At 36.0% G+C, this 16830-nt stretch overlaps 1 non-coding gene across 1 annotated transcript; it reads left to right on the top strand.

Moving 5' to 3' along the window:
- The first annotated feature begins 1816 nt into the window (after positions 1–1816).
- On the top strand, positions 1817–1923 carry LOC127108826 (small nucleolar RNA R71). The gene has a single exon (XR_007796336.1). It is a non-coding gene; the product is annotated as a small nucleolar RNA R71 (small nucleolar RNA).
- Positions 1924–16830: the final 14907 nt, after the last annotated feature.

Raw genomic sequence — 16830 nt, 5'->3', positions numbered from 1 at the left:
TGTTTTCAGGTCTAGGGTTGGTTTCTTAAGGCATTGCGTAGGATCCGGTGTTATTGCTAAACATTGGTTGAGTTTGTCTTCTACAAGATAGTCAGACGATTTGTCCTTTTCTAACTCTGTTTCTTTTATGCATTCATCGATGATATCCATGAAGTAACATGTGTCATCTATTGCAGGTGCTTTCAAAAATTGGGAAAGAATGAACTCAATTTTCTCTTCTCCTACTTCGAAAGTGAGTCGTCCTCGTTTTACGTCTATGATCGCACCGGCAGTTGCTAAGAATGGTCTTCCCAATATAATGGGTGTAACTTCATCTTCTCTAATGTCCATAATTATAAAATCGGTTGGGATGTAGAATTGACCTATGCGCACGGGAACGTTTTCAAGAATTCCTACAGGATATCTAACAGAACGATCTGCTAGTTGCACAAACATTTTAGTTGGTCTTAATTCTCCCATTTCAAGTTTCTTGCATATGGATAAGGGCATAACACTAATACCGGCTCCTAAATCGCATAAGGCTTTATCTATGACAAATTTTCCTATGTGACAGGGTATAGAGAAACTACCTGGATCTTTAAGTTTAGGAGGCATATTCTGGATTATAGCGCTACATTCAGCAGTGAGTGTAACAGTTTCGCTATCTTCAAGTTTCCTTTTATTAGAAAGAATTTCTTTTAAGAACTTAGCATATGAGGGCATCTGCGTAATAGCTTCTGTAAATGGAATTGTGACGTTTAACTGTTTCAGTAGGTCAACAAATTTTTTAAATTGGCCCGAATCTTTGGTTTTAATAAGCCTTTGAGGGTAAGGGATAGGTGGTTTATAAGGTGGTGGAGGTACATAAGGTTTTTTCTTTTCTACAGTTTCCTTATTACTCTCTTCCTTTTCCTTTGGTGTACTTTCTTCCTCAATTGACCTCTTAGAGTTTTGGTTTTCATTTCTTGGATCTACTGGTCCTTCCACTTCCATTCCACTTCTTAGTATGATTGCATGAGCGTGGCTTTTCGGGTTAGGTTGGGGTTGTCCAGGAAATGCACCAGTTGGGGCAGCAGTAGGCGCTTGTTGTTGAGCCACTTGTGATATTTGTGTTTCCAGCATTTTGTTATGGGTAGCCAAGGCATCTACTTTACTTGCTAGTTGTTTGATTTATTCACTAGTGTGTATATTCTGGTTTAAGAAATCTTTATTGGTTTGCTATTGAGAAGTTATGAAGTTCTCCATCATTATTTCCAAGTTGGATTTCCTAGGAACATTATTGTTAGGTGTAGATGGGGTCGGCTTTTGATATCCAGGAGGTATAGCTGGGGCTTGATTTGGAGCTTGTCCTGGTGCGTATAAAGCATTATTATTCTTATATGAAAAATTAGGATGATTCTTCCAATTTGAGTTATAGGTGTGTGAGTAGGGATTTCCTTGAGCATAATTCACTTGTTCTGCTTGGATTCCTGTTAGGAGTTGACAATCTGCAGGAGTGTGACCTTGGATTCCACAGACTTCACAATTTTGAGTTGCGGCAACCACGGTGGTTGGAGGTGATACATTCAAACTTTCAATTTTCTGGGCCAGGGCTTCCACTTTTGCATTAACATGATCAAGGCTACTTATCTCGTGCATGCCACTTTTCGTTTGAGGTTTCTCTACCATTGCTCGGTCGCTTCCCCATTGATAATGAGTTTGGGCCATGCTTTCGATAAGTTGATAAGCATCGGCATAAGGTTTATCCATAAGTGCACCACCTGCTGCGGCGTCTATTGTTAACCTTGTGTTGTACAAGAGACCATTATAGAAGGTATGAATTACTAACCAGTCCTCTAAACCATGGTGTGGACAAAGTCTCATCATGTCTTTGTATCTTTCCCATGCTTCGAAAAGAGACTCGTTATCTTTCTGTTTAAATCCATTTATCCGGGCTCTCAACATAGCTGTTTTTCTTGGAGGAAAATATCGGGCAAGGAAGACTTTCTTCAACTCGTTCCATGTGGTAACCGAGTTGGAAGGAAGAGACTGAAGCCATCTTCTAGCTTTATCTCTTAATGAGAAAGGAAAAAGGCGAAGTCGAATTGCCTCTGTAGTGACACCATTAGCTTTAACAGTATCAGCGTATTGGACAAATACGGATAAATGAAGGTTTGGATCCTCGGTAGGATTTCCAGAGAATTGATTCTGTTGCACTGCCTGCAACAGAGAAGGTTTAAGTTCGAAGTTGTTTGCTTCAATTACGGGTGGAGCAATACTCGAATGCGGCTCATCTTGCGATGGAGCGGCGTAATCTCGAAGAGCACGAGCTGGTTCTGCCATCTCGGGTATTGGTGAAGGAAAAAGATTTTTGAGATCAGGAATTTCGATAGGAGGGAGATTGTTTGCAGCACGATATTCCCGAATTCGTCGTAAGACTCAGAGATATAGTTCGATGTCGTTGATTCGTAAGTAAAACGGCTCGCCTTGTGAGCGAGTGGGTGGCATACAAATCAACGAAAGAAAGAAAAAAATAAAAATTACCTTAGTCTCTACAGCGTAACAGAAGAGTTACGATATCGACTAAATAAAAGTCCCCGGCAACGGCGCCAAAAACTTGATCGCGACTTTATGAGTCGAATTGGGGTACTAACTGCAAGTGCACAGTTCTATCGCGTAGTTTTAAAAGATATCGATCCCACAGGGACTTATGAATCGATATACTGTTTTCTAAGGTTACTTCGTAAAGCTAAGGCGGATGATATTTTGATTGTTTCGGGGGAAAAAGTTAAAACTAAAACTAGATCCAAATTAAATATCAATTAAGCGGATATCGGTATGTAGTTCGTCGTAATTAGGGAATCAAATCTTCGTTGGTTTCTTGGTTTTAAAATAAATCTTTTCAGTAGATACTATTGATTAAAAATCTTCTCTCAAACTCTCGCTCTGTTGAATAGACTATGACTTTATATTAACGTAGTTGTCACTTATTAGTTAAGTCCAAAATCACTTTTTTGAAAACAATAGAATCCATAGAAACTCTTTTTAAGAAAATACTAATCGTTTAAACACCCTCGTCTCAAACTCTCGCTCTGTTGACTTAGATTATATAATTAAATTCAAATGCTTAACTCTCGTCCTCACATTTAACTTTTAAAAATACTTTTTGAAAAAGATTAGAATTTAATTAACTCTAAAAATTGCTTTCGCCCTGATCTAGAATTAATGTCCAATTTACACTGTCCAGTTAAAAACTCAAACTCTCGTTCTATTGATTTTAACTTCTTTAGTCTTTTACTTTCGTACAAAAACCTTGGTATTAAACCTGTAAATTGAGACCATAAAAAGAGTGATTTTATTTTTAAGCGTAATTAAATCAACTTAGTTTTGATTCCTTCATTCCGCTTACTTTACATACCGATACCTAAATAAATTAGCCAGACATGTTAAACAGATCTAAACAATCATCATGCTTAAATAGAAACATCTCAGGCAAATAATGCAAATAAATAATAAAGCAGGGCATATATAAATTCAAACAGTAATTAAAGAACCTGAGTAATTAATAGCAGTCTTGAACACTCCACCACAGACCGGTTGGATTTGTTCTTGAATTCTTCAATCGGACAGGAAAATAAAAGTGAAGGAAAAAAAACCTAGGGTCTAACGTAAGGTTAGATCCGGTAAAAGATAGACAATAGTTTCCGGTGTAGAAACTATTGCGTGAAAAATTAATTAAGTGCTGAAAGATTGACTGAAAAAGAAAATAGAAATTGCAAAGAAAAGTAAAAACTATAAAAAATAATGCTGTAAAGTATGCTTGCACGGCTGGAATAGAAAAAGCACGAAGAAGAGAGAGCCGCAGGGTTTGAAGGAAGTGACTATTTATACTAGTCTACTTGTAACGGTTTCCAAAACTCTTTCCGTAAAAGTGGTCTTCACGTTTCCCAGGTCAAGTGTAACAGTAGGCTTCAACGTGCCTCTGTTGCGCTTCTGAAGCCAAAAATATAGGAGAATGGTGTGATGTCCGTCACACCATGTGTTACGCTCGTAACACAAGGCACCAGGGCGTGACGCTCGTCACACCATGTGTGGCGCTCGTCACAGGCTCAACGCTAGTACTTTTGGGCTGGGCTTTGGTTTGGTGAAATTGCTTCTCTTCATTTCTTTTTGCACCTCCTTTTCTTCCTTTTTTCACTTGTGCTTCAAATAAGCTACCTGAGATAAATAAGAGGAAAAATACCCAGTAATATCGAATAAAATGGAATAAATCGAAACAAATAATAATACAATTTAATTAAATCGAGTCCAAAAATGTGATATTATTTCATGTTATCAATATTTTTTTATTTTGTTAAATGCCACTTGACAATCATTATCTCACACGATAGACTGATTCTTCCTCAATAATTTAAAGATTGGTTCGCAGGTAGCCATTAAATGTGATATGAATTTGGAAATATAATTAACCTGACCAAGGAAACCTCAGACTTCTTTTTCTGTTTGGGGAGGTGACATATCTTGGATTCTTCGAACTTTATGAGGATCAATCTCAATGCCTTTCTGACTTACTATGAAACCCAATAATTTACTAGATCGGACCCAAAAAGTGCACTTTGCTGGATTCAATTGAAACTTGAACTTCCGAGTCTGGCAAATGACTTCTTCAAATGTTCTAAGTGTTTATCTTCAGTTATGGATTTGGAAATCATATCGTGAGAGAGGGTTACCATGACACGTTGATATGTTGCCCCTACATTGTTCAAGCCACACAACATAACTTTATAGCAGTAAGTTCCCCAAGGCGTGATAAAGTTGTCTTCTCCATATCATTTAGAGACATCTTTATCTGATTATACCCTGAGAAACCATCCATGAAGGAAAAAAAATGGAAAACTGAGTTATATCATCAGCCAAAACGTCAATATGAGGCAAAGGGAAATCATCCTTTGGAATCTCTTTATTGAGGTCTCAGTAATCTACACACATTTTGACCTTCCCATCTTTCTTCGGAACTGAAACGATATTAGTGACCCACTGAGGATATTCAGAAATAGCTAAAAATCCAGCATCAAACTGCGTCTTAACCTCTTCTCTGATTTTAAGTTCCATGTCGAGTAAGGTCCTTCTTAGCTTCTGCTTAACTGGAGGACATTCAGGCTTGAGTGTCAAGTGATGCTCAACAATGTTGGTGTCTAACCCTTTCATATCTTGATATAACCAAGCAAAGATGTCAACATATTCATGTAGTAACTTAACCAACTCGGAGTGTATATGCTCGACAAGAGATGCCCCAATCTTCACCTCTTTTTTTGTCGGTTTCAGAACCCAAGTTAATAACACCCACTGGCTCTTTGTATGGCTAAATCTCTTTCTCCTCGTGCTCAAGGAGCCTTGCTAGATCAACTGGTAATTCACAATCTTCCTCACTGTCATCTTCAGCTTGGTTGATTGGAAGTCCAGACTTACAATAAATTCTTGCCATGTTGTTATCAATGGACTTGTTTGCTCTGCATGTTATGAGCTTATTTTTAGTATGTTTTTTTGTTAAAGTGGAAAAAGAAAAAGAAACTTTTTCCATTTCATTTTTGTGAAAAAGTAAAATAACTGAAAGAAAGGGAACAAAATTTTGAATGCAAAAACACTTTCTTTATTTAATCACATAATGCTTTTAAACAAGGAGTCCCTTACAATCTATCCTCTTGTCTCGGATGAAGACAAAGGATTAAGAAAAAAATGCATTACATTTTCTCTGAATATACTATAGGAATCACAGAAGTCATCCAGTTTGTGAGCTTGAACCCTAGAGGACATCTGCGTATGAAACTAGGAGTCTCCTATTTGCTGCAACTGGCCTCTCCAACAACTATCACATTGTGATTGCTTTGGAAATCTGCACTGCTAAACTTGACGGGATTAAACTTCTTCCGCTTCCTATGACTTACTTTAAAAGCTTATGGACGATAACTAATACCCAATATGTTGTGCTTCTCTGTCACATTGATAATTTGACCCTAACTAGATAAATGACCTTTCTCCAGAGTTTTCTTGGCACTTTTGACTGAAGATAGAATTATTGCACATGAATGATCATGATTAGAAGTAGTTGAGCTGACATCTTCAAATTCTAAATAGTGGAGTGGAATTTCAGTAACCCCCTATTCTGTCTCGACGTATCTAAACAAAGAAAGCTCACTAACCAATAGGTCCTCTTCACCACAAACTATACCCAATTTGTCATCAATCATGAATTTTAACCTATGGTTCAACATAGGAGTTACTTCCCCAACATCATGAATCCACGGTCTACCGAACAAACAACTATAGGCCAGATTTATATCCATGACTTGGAAGGTGATAATGAACTGATGAGGTCCTACACAATTAGGTAAATCCACCTCGCCAATAACCTACCTCCTAGAGCCATCAAAACCTCTAACAATTAGGACACTGGCCCTCATCTCGGGTCCCTTAAACTGGAACTGGCTCAATGTAGCTTTAGGCATCATATTAAGCGAGGAACCATTATCAACAAGAACTCGAGATAGTAAGGTGTCTACACACATGACCGAAATATCCAATGCCTTATTATGGCCATTTCCCCCTAGGAGGTAATTCCGCTTAATTAAATCCTAGGTACCTGCTAACAATGATATTTGCAACCATGTCGTCAAATTGATCGACCGTGATATCCTGCATCACGTGAGCAGTATTCAGGACATTCAATAATGCTTTACGATGAGCCTCAGAACTCAAAAGTAAAGATAAAATAGAGATTTTGGAGGGAGTCTGACCTAGCTGGTCAACAATTTTGAAGTCACTCTTTTTGATCAACTTGAGGAATTCTTGGCATTCCTTAACAGAGATACCTTCCTTGTGACCTTCAACCTGTTCATATTCATTCATCAGCCATTTACCTTTGGAAGTTTCAAATTTTTCAACCTTATCTGGAATAACCTTTGTCGTAGCTGGAATAGTTATCACGACCAGAGTGGCGGGAACAGATGCCCCTACTTGTGGAGGAGGAACAAGAAGAACCTTTTCCTTATGAGGAACAATTATAGGTCATGGAGACACCCTAGATGTGTACTTCGGAGCGAATACACAGCCACTGCGAGTCATGCTTCCCATTCCAGTTATATTAAAAATTTAGGTATCAGCAAATTACACTTCTTTTCCACCTACGTATGTTGTCATATCATACCTCCAAGGCACTGCCTTGGTGTCTTGATATGGGAACAGATCAGGAACATATATATGGATAGGCTAAATCCTCTTTGAAGGATCTTTGATTTTCTTCTTCATGTATACAATGGTTATTGGTTCAATGATAGCAATCTCTTCAACCACTCTTGACCTCGAGAACTACATCATTCCCCGATTCATCAAGTTCTGAACACAACCCTTCAAAACATGACAATAATCAGGATCTGATTCACACTCAACACAATTATCATGAACACCATCCAGAAAGCCATGTTCCCCCAGCTTTTTCACAATTACTGACATTTGAGTTTTTATATCACCAACCCTTTTGACAAATTATGCGGTTTCTTCTTCAATCACCGCGCTAACCACTGGCCTCTTATGATTCGGAAGAGGGTTTGCCTTTATATTTGGTTTTTCTTCCTAGAAAGACAGAACCTTCTGATAATAATCTTTTGAACTTTATTCTTGAGAGGCCAACAATCTTCATTTGAATGCCCTATATGCCCAACGTGGAAGGTGCATGAGGCATTGGGGTTGTATTTAGCATGATATAGAGGAATACAAGTTGGAATCTCCCTTGGTACGATAGCCCTTACATGAATTAAATAAGGAACCAACTGAGCATATGGTTCCAGAATCTTGTCCCACTATAGAAGCTCACCGTAGTTATTATGATGATTCTGCCCCTGACCTTGACCCATATTATCACGAGCAATTTGTTGAGTTTGAGCAGGTTGAGTCGGTGCGAATTGCTGATTTTGATTTTGCAAATACAGAAAAAGAGGTTGTTGATACTGGGCAGAAGCAACATATGGATAAGGATAATATGACACAGGAGCCATAGGAGTTTGGTACTGAGGGTGGACACTTGTTGTCACAACACTTGTCTCACCTTCCTTCTTCTTCGGAAAGCTACCTTGTGGTTTCTTAGTCGCAGTTGGCTGAGGAAAAGTACCCGCAATTTTTCAAGATTTAACCTCATTCTCAATTCTTTATCCAATAGTCACGATATCTATGAAATTAGATGAGGAGCTAACAATCATTTTCTAAAAATACATAGCCTGCAGGGTACCATAAAGATATCAATTAGTTCATTATCATATAAAGTCGACCTAACTCAAAAAGCCATTTCATGCCACATCTGAGCAAATTCTTTAAATCTTTCAGTAGACTTCTAAAATTGATTCTACAATTGCAACCTAGTCAGTTCCATATTCAAATTGTACTTATATTGTTTAAAGAATGCTTCGAATAAGTCTCTCCACGATCTGATTTTGGTACGCTCCAAACTCATGTACCAATCCAAGGAAGCCCCAGACAGACTATCTTGGAAACAATGAATCAGCAAGTCATCGTTATCAATGTAGGATGACATCTTTCTACAGTACATTATAACATGACTATGAGGACAACTCAATCCTTTGTACTTTGGTAAATCTGGTACCTTAAATTTTTGAGGAAGTACCATATTTGGGACCAAACACAAGTCTCTGACATCCATGCCAAAAGCTGAGAAACCCTTTATATCCCTGATTCCATCGTCTAGCAAGTGATAGTTTGCTGGCCTAGCCAAACTAGCATTCAGAACAACGACCAGACTGGCTGGTCGAGAAACATTTTGAGCATACGCCTGAACAGGCACTTACTGAGGAGCAAACAACATCTGAGGAGGATAAGGAAAACTAGGAGGAACTTTCTGGGGAACTGAATTCATAACCTGAGGGAACTGCTCTCCAATCTGAGCATTAGGAGCTAGAGGTGCCCCTGACTACACATACTAAAGTGCATGATTGACATGTACATAAGGCATCATGGCCATAGAGGTTGCCCCAGGATAGGAATTCTAAAAAACTTGATACTGATTATGGCTTGCAGGCTAAGTTGCATGGGAAGGAATATGGAAGTGAAGGCGCGGGCCTCAGTATTCAACATCATTATTAGGAGTGTCAGCAGTGATCGACCCAAAAACATGATGAACCTGATCTTGGAGATTCTCAGGGTTGCCAGCATCAACCATCGAGGAGACTGAAATGTAGGCATATCATTGTTCTTATTTTTTATTTAGAACCAATCATTATGGGCTCAAAAGTTTTGATCAAAAAGTGTTGTTTTTCAAGTCAAGTCGTTAATGAGTTGTTTTGTCTTACCCTTTGTATTTTAAAGACTTAATTCTTCTCTAAGAAAGGGTTTCTGGTCTTATTAAAAAGCTTGATTCTGAATATGGAGTATCAAAGACTAATGTTGATCATAATCAGTTTCATCAAATTCTTGAAAAATCTCTGAGGACACGTGGCAAAATGAAAAATATTTTGACATCTGTTTTCTAAAAATCCACATGTCTGAAAGTTGTTATGCTAGCTGTGAAGCTATTTGGGCAGAATTTGTAAAGTAGTAATGTTTTACTCCTTGGATTCTCTGTAGCCTCTCTCTCCTGTCATTTCTTACTTTTTCTTTGTACTTGTCTATCTTACTTGTTGGTTTTCCAAACAACTTTCTATAAAATGTATTTTCAAAATCTAAATGTCTTAAATATTTTGTCTCTCTCTTAGTTATGCCTTACCATTCCTTATTTAAACTGACCTCTCTCAGTCTAAATTTTTCATTCTTGTTTTACAACTTTTTTTTCAAACCTGGTTGACACAGTTGTACAACCTTGCCCTGGTTTTCAAAATGTCATGTCCTAACCTGAGATGATCTTTAGCTCAAACCTTGGCATGAAAAACTAACTGGAAAGCATCAATGAAAGGCTAATCCTCCTTGGAGAATTGGGAATCTTTGACTATGAACTTTTGCTTCTCATTCACTCAGGTGTAAGAGTGAAATTTCATCAAGTAATTCTTAGCCTTCTGAAGATAGCATTGTCTCTCCTTGAGAGAAAGTTGTTCTTCACTCCTTCTGAATGATTCTAGGTGAACTCGTCTCTCTGCAAGGAACGATTGTAAGTCTGGATGAAATTTCATTTAACCGTGGGCTGCAGAGTTGCTGGTGAAGATCATGTTGGTTCTTAATGAAAGTCCAACTCCATCCCCTTCTTCTTCTTCCATTAGACTTCCGCAATCTTTCCAAGTTGCCTTTGTCTGATTCTTTTTTAAATTTTTGTAGTCATTTCCTTTAATTTTCCATTTTTATAACTTGCTCTTAGAGTATTTTTTTTTTTATAGATTCTGAGATTTAATGTTTATGATATTATTCTTGATTTTGGTTTGTATGACTTGTAAAGCATCTCCAATCAATGGATGTATATTGTAACATATTATGTCAAAATAATTTCTTCTGTGTGTTTAAAGTTTATTTATTCCTTTGAAATTTTATTTTGCTTAAGACTTGTATGTTTTGATTCTTAGTTTAATTTGATGTATTCTTTCTTAGACTTTGGTTGTATAACCAATTCAATTTCTATGGTTAATAGGATGTATCAAATGAAAAATAAATATCATGTTAAAAGTGTTGTGTTTTTCTTTCTGAATTTTGAACTTCTTAATCAGTTTACATTAAAAGAAATAATTATTATTAAAAGGGTGGTATGCAAAACAGAAAATAACTTCATTGAATTAAAGGAATGATTACAAAAATATGTTTATAAAATTAATCCTAATCATCCCTAGGCCTCCAAGCGTAGAAAAAGTTTCCCCAATCTAAATCCAATTTCTCTTCTTCATCTAAATCAAAATGAATCACTTCTCCCCATCTTCTTCTCTTGGACTCTGATCTGATTCAGACTCTTACTTGGATCAGAATTTGAGTTTGACATCTCAGTATTTGAAACAGGTTTAAGAAAAACAAGTAAAAATTTCCCCACACACAATTCAACCCCCCTTATTGTGTATATTTTTCTCACCTTCAACATCCTCTACACAATCTCATTCACAATATATCTCATCATAATCTCACACCCAAACTCATCAATCAATCACAACTAAACAATTATGTGTATAACTCATTATGCAATGCAACTCGACAATGCAACTCTATGCATATGCATATGGTACCAACTCAATATTCGGTTCTCTCTTGAACCGGATCCCCTATTCTGAACCCATGAACCCCATCTTCTAAGCTCCAAACCCCCTTTTCTAAGCTTGGGATAAGACATTGCCCCCTTTCTGAACTAGCAAACATGCCTCTTGACACAACTCTTATGATGCATGATCATATCATCAAATTAATGCATTAAGACCCCTCTTTGATCATAACATAAATGCATTGAAAACTCAAGTAATCCTCTCTCTGGATTATATTACCCAATATCATAAAACTCACATTATCAATCAACAGTGTAACACAAGCATGCTAATAATTAATCTCAACGAAATTACATTTCAAACAACACATGAATTTAATCAACTCACTATGCAATCATAATGATCACAATAATTAATCGTACAATGTTCCATAAACAACATCAAAATATAAATAGCATACAACTACATAGTCCCCCATTCAAACTACCACCACCATAATAACAATTCTGCATATTCACATACAAGTATCACACGACTCAATTATTCATACATCATATACAACCAAATTTATGCATACAAAACATCATCTTTCGTTAATCACATAACATCACCAAATAGCATTATCGATTTAATCATAACAATTAAATAATTTTTATAAATCAATTATTAACACTCAACAACCCAATGTAATCATGAAATTAATTAATTTAATTCACCTAAAACATTCCCAACAACAGTTAACACGAATTGCACGATAACACAACACATAAAACCCAACTCAGCAGCTAGAAATACAGCCACCAACATTACACCTTAAGTAAATTATTATATTCACATCATTAATTGCATATTCAGCTTCTTAAGACATCACCATGACATATTACTACATGTTAGGTTTCTAACACTTTGAACCGCGTCCAAAACAGAGTCACGGATCTCAAGTTATGATATTTTTTGTTAGGCATAGCAGAAGTCATGAGGGTTGACAGACGTCACTCGAAACTGGGTTTTTTCCAATAGTCAGTTCGTCGCTAATTCCCAGAATTCGTGGGTAAATATCTAAAATTTACTTTTCAGCGTTTTTCACCATATAAATCCTTTTAGACCTCCGATTTCGATTCCGTAAAAAGTCTCGATCTCAAAAATTGATGTGCTACAATTATCTAATTATTACAACAACAATTTAACAAATATAATTCTCAATTCTCTCGAAGACATATTAACCCCAGAGCTTCAAACCTTCGACAATGGTGAAAAATATTAACAATTTCAAAATAGTAATCGCATACCAAATTATACATGAAAATATACACCAATTCAGCCAATCAAAATCATAACATAATAGAAACTCAAAACTTCATGAACAACCAAATTCCCTATTGGATATTAAGGATTCCTCTATCCTACCTGTAGCGGGGTATTCGTTACCATTAGAGATATTGACTAAATCCAAGGTAAACCATACAAGTCGAGTCGCCACCGCACTTCTATTTATCCAAAGGAATGGTTAGAAAGCGAACAAAAACCTAAAAGTTTTATCGAATCAAAAACTAGTAAAAATGTCAGAGATCTAGGTAAGGGGGTTGGTTATGCAATGGGAAGGTTTTAAGCACCCAAAACATCCTAGGTACTCCTAGGGAGCCCTTTTCATAAGTGTTGTTCTAGTCTAAAGGGTGTAGGTATATCTAAAGTACTATTTACTAAAAGGAAGGTTAAAAGAAAATGACTCGCAAGGATGTCGCATCCACTGCCTACAGATCTCATCTGAGTATGAGAATCAGAGTCTTCGTAGCTCGGCTACCTATGGGTTAAAGAGAAGTGTGCTCAGTAAGATGTTGCGTCTTATGCCTACGTATCTCATTTGGAATGAGAATCAGAGCAAAACGTAGTTCGGCTAACTAGGGGTTAAGGATTGCCATCTGAACATGGACTTACAAAAGAGGACACCAGCTCTGTCAAAGGAGGGTGGGCAGTGTGTTCAACGTCCTAGCAGTAGGTGTCGCAACTCGCTTAATCAAGTCTTAGGTAGTTACCTCTTTGCAATAGAACGGACTGACATGCCACAAGATCGGAGACGCACGGAAGGTCTAAAAATGGGGAAGCTCTGCTCTAGAGTTGTCATGCAATATGGACCTATGTGTTAGGATTTACAAAGGGGAACATCTACCTAATGTTAGCATGCAAAGAATAAGGGAATTCTACCTATGTTATCATGCAAAGGGTTCTACCTACCGGGTGCTACCTAAACGAAACAAGAGTCGACTGATGGAGTGTGGAGAGGAGTTACAGATAAGGGTAGACGGCGATGCCGGAGGCAATCGACTTACAGGTAGATGGCGATGCCTGAGGCAATCGACTTACAAGAGGATGGATGAATGCGTGTTGGTTCTGTTAAGTTTTGAAAATGATTACTCGACGTTGGATCGAGCTTTTGATCTTATTTTGAAATGGTTATCGGATGTTCATTTTAATTCTTGTATTAACAAGTGACTAAAGAAATAGAGAAATAAATATTATACACTTTATGGGAGAGGGGTACATTTGATATGAATGAGGATTGTTCATGGCAAACAAACAATAAGAATATATGCCTCATACATCATACAAGTAGGCAACAGTTATCAATCAGATCGGATAAATAAACAATATATAATCAAACCAAAGAATCAAATAATGGAGCATTTAAACAATGCATGAGAGTATGAACATGTTAAATAATCAAGCAATAGAAATCATGAATGAGAGAAACAAGTATAAAAGATAACAGATGAATCAAATAAATGAAAATATACACACGAAGGGTCCACTGAATAATTTAATCAGGAAATGAGGTAAGGACCAAATAAAATCAAGGTAAAAGGCCTATAATACATGGCATATGAGATGAACAAGGGATGATCAAAAGATCTCTTCAATTGCCATAAGTAATCCCTAAGTCAAACATCGATCATAAAGAAGTCAACTGAAAATTCAAGTCAACTTAAAAAATAACAAATAAATAGCAAATTAATCAAGAAAATTATGAAAAATTAAACTAAATGAGGTGGGGTCAGGAGATCATCATCCCCCAAAAAGATTTTAAAAATAACGAAAATTGGTACATAAATTAATTAAAATAAAACAGAGGTCAAACCAAAAGTCAATTAATGAGACTAGGTTAGAAATAAATCAAGAATAAATAGTAAATTAATCAAGAAAATTATGAAAAATTAAACTAAATGAGGTGGGGTCAAGACATCATCATCCCCCAAAATGATTTTAAAAATAATGAAAATTGGTATGTGAATTAATTAAAATAAATCAGAGGTCAAAGCGAAAGTCAATTAATGAGACTAGGTTAGAAATAAATCAAGAATAAATAGTAAATTATTCAAGAAAATTATGAAAAATTAAAATAAATAAGATGGGGTCAAGACATCATCATCCCCCAAAAATATTTTAAAAATAATGAAAATTGGCACGTGAATTAATTAAAACAAAACATAGGTCAAACCAAAAGTCAATTAATAAGACTAGATTAGAAATAAATTAAGAATAAATAGTAAATTAATCAAGAAAATTATGATAAATTAAACTAAATAAGGTGGGGTCAGGACATCATTATCCCCCAAAAAGATTTTAAAAATAATGAAAATTGACACGTGAATTAATTAAAACAAAACATAGGTCAAACCAAAAATCAATTAATAAGACTAGGTTAGAAATGAATCAAGAATAAATAGTAAATTAATCAAGAAAATTATGAAAAATTAAACTAAATAAGGTGGGGTAAAGAAATCAGCATCCCCCAAAAAGATTTTAAAAATAATGAAAATTGGTACGCGAATTAATTAAAATGAAACAGAAGTCAAATTAAAAGTCAACCAACCAAACTAAGTCAAAAAATAAATCCAAAATAAATTGAAAATGTGAAATAAAATTCCAAGAAAAGGTCAGGTTGACCATGAGACAGTGGTCAACCTTCATCCCAAAAATCAAATGCTAACAATAATTTTAAGTCATAAAAATAAAATCAATAAAAAAAAGTGTGTTAAAATGGTCCATTCAGAATAAATAATTAAAATAAAATATTAATATTAAAAAAATACGAAAATAAAAATTATATCAAAATTAAATAAAACGTTAAGAAAAGTGAAAAATATTTTTGGGTAATTTTATGGACGAAGAAAATATTTTAAATAAGAAAAAGAAATATGAAAATGGAAGGATTAATGGTGATGAACATGGTAAGCAAGCGTAGATATATCAAAACATGGCCATGGAAGAGATGATTACCTAATGGAAAATAGAAGTGGAATGGAATCTGATATGTGATGAAGCTTTGCCTCCTTGCCACGAAATTCCAATGCCCCCAATAGGGTTAGGGTTTCACCTTCTTAAATAGGGTGGATTATGTGTTCTTATGGGCTTTTTAATAAGTGATTTATCCATAAGAATAAAAGTGTGAAGTGAGGTGTAAAATGTTGTTATTTTGGGCCAAACTTAAGTGAATGGATGTCCAATGCATGGCCAAAAGGGGTAAAAAAACATGACTGGTTTGTGCAGCATGCTTAGAAAATCTGATTGGGCCAGCCAGGCCCAAAATCTGCCTAGAAAATCAAGTCATGATGCCCACTTTAAATGAATGTATCTCTTAAACCATGGATCCAAATGAGATGATTCCAAAAGAATGTGAAAGAGGACAAGGCAAGGTACAATTATTGTGAAGAAAGTATTTTCAAATAATGCCTTAAAGTGCAAGAAAACTGGCCAAGAAGTCTTGACAAATTTTGAAGATTTTGGACTTAGAAATTTTTCTAAGTGTCCTAAAAAAATGTCTCACTTTGACTAAGCATAACTTTCTCAATTCTAATCCAAATGGAGCAAACTTTATATCTCTAGAAATCTTGGAACAAGAGGAACAACTTTTATGTTGGAGAAATTTTCAAATGGAGCTTTTATCTTGATGCAAAATGGGTTTAAAAGTGAGTGCAACGATCATGAAAACTTGCTCTAAATGGAAAGTCAATCATTTCCAAATTAAGTAACTTTTCCAATTCCTGATTAAATGATGAATCCATGATCCAACCTTTATCAAATTTCACATGTAGGATCCCCTAGGCATGGATTTTGAGATTCCACTCTCAAAATGTCAGGAGTTGACTTTTCTGGCCCCACAGTTGACTTTTCCCAAATTGTCTAATTCCCGATTCCATTGATCAATTAAAGCACTTCTAGCTCAAATAAATAGCTTATTTTTTGTATGTAGACCCTTGTGGACATATGGAGGGCCATGGAAAAGAGTTTCACCCAAAGAATAAAAAATAAACTGATTTTATACCAAACCCTAGTTTTAGGGCAAAATGATCAGGAACTGATTGCACTGATTGTCAATGGATCTTTCTAAGATAATTGTGAATCTTCCTAGGCCAAGATGCCTCTCTAATCATGACATGGATGAGCTCCTCTACTTCCAACCAAACATTGCCTGTTGTAGGTAGCCATGAAACCCTAATTTCTAATTAAATCCAGATGAACACTCTGATAGCTTTGAATCCTTCACTGATGAACTGGGGATCATAATAAGATACTTGGACCCCCCCTGAGACCCTTGAGACTTGTATACTTAGAAAATGAAGTCCAATTCTCAATCTTGCTTTGTGTGGGCTCCTTCTGTTAAGGAGTGATCGATCAAAACCTGATCTCCATGTCACTAATGCAG

The sequence above is a fragment of the Lathyrus oleraceus genome, chromosome 7 (assembly GCF_024323335.1).
Source record: "Lathyrus oleraceus cultivar Zhongwan6 chromosome 7, CAAS_Psat_ZW6_1.0, whole genome shotgun sequence".
Taxonomy (NCBI): Eukaryota; Viridiplantae; Streptophyta; class Magnoliopsida; order Fabales; family Fabaceae; genus Lathyrus; species Lathyrus oleraceus.
Note: the sequence above shows the minus strand (reverse complement) of the source record. Positions and strands in the feature narration are given on the sequence as shown.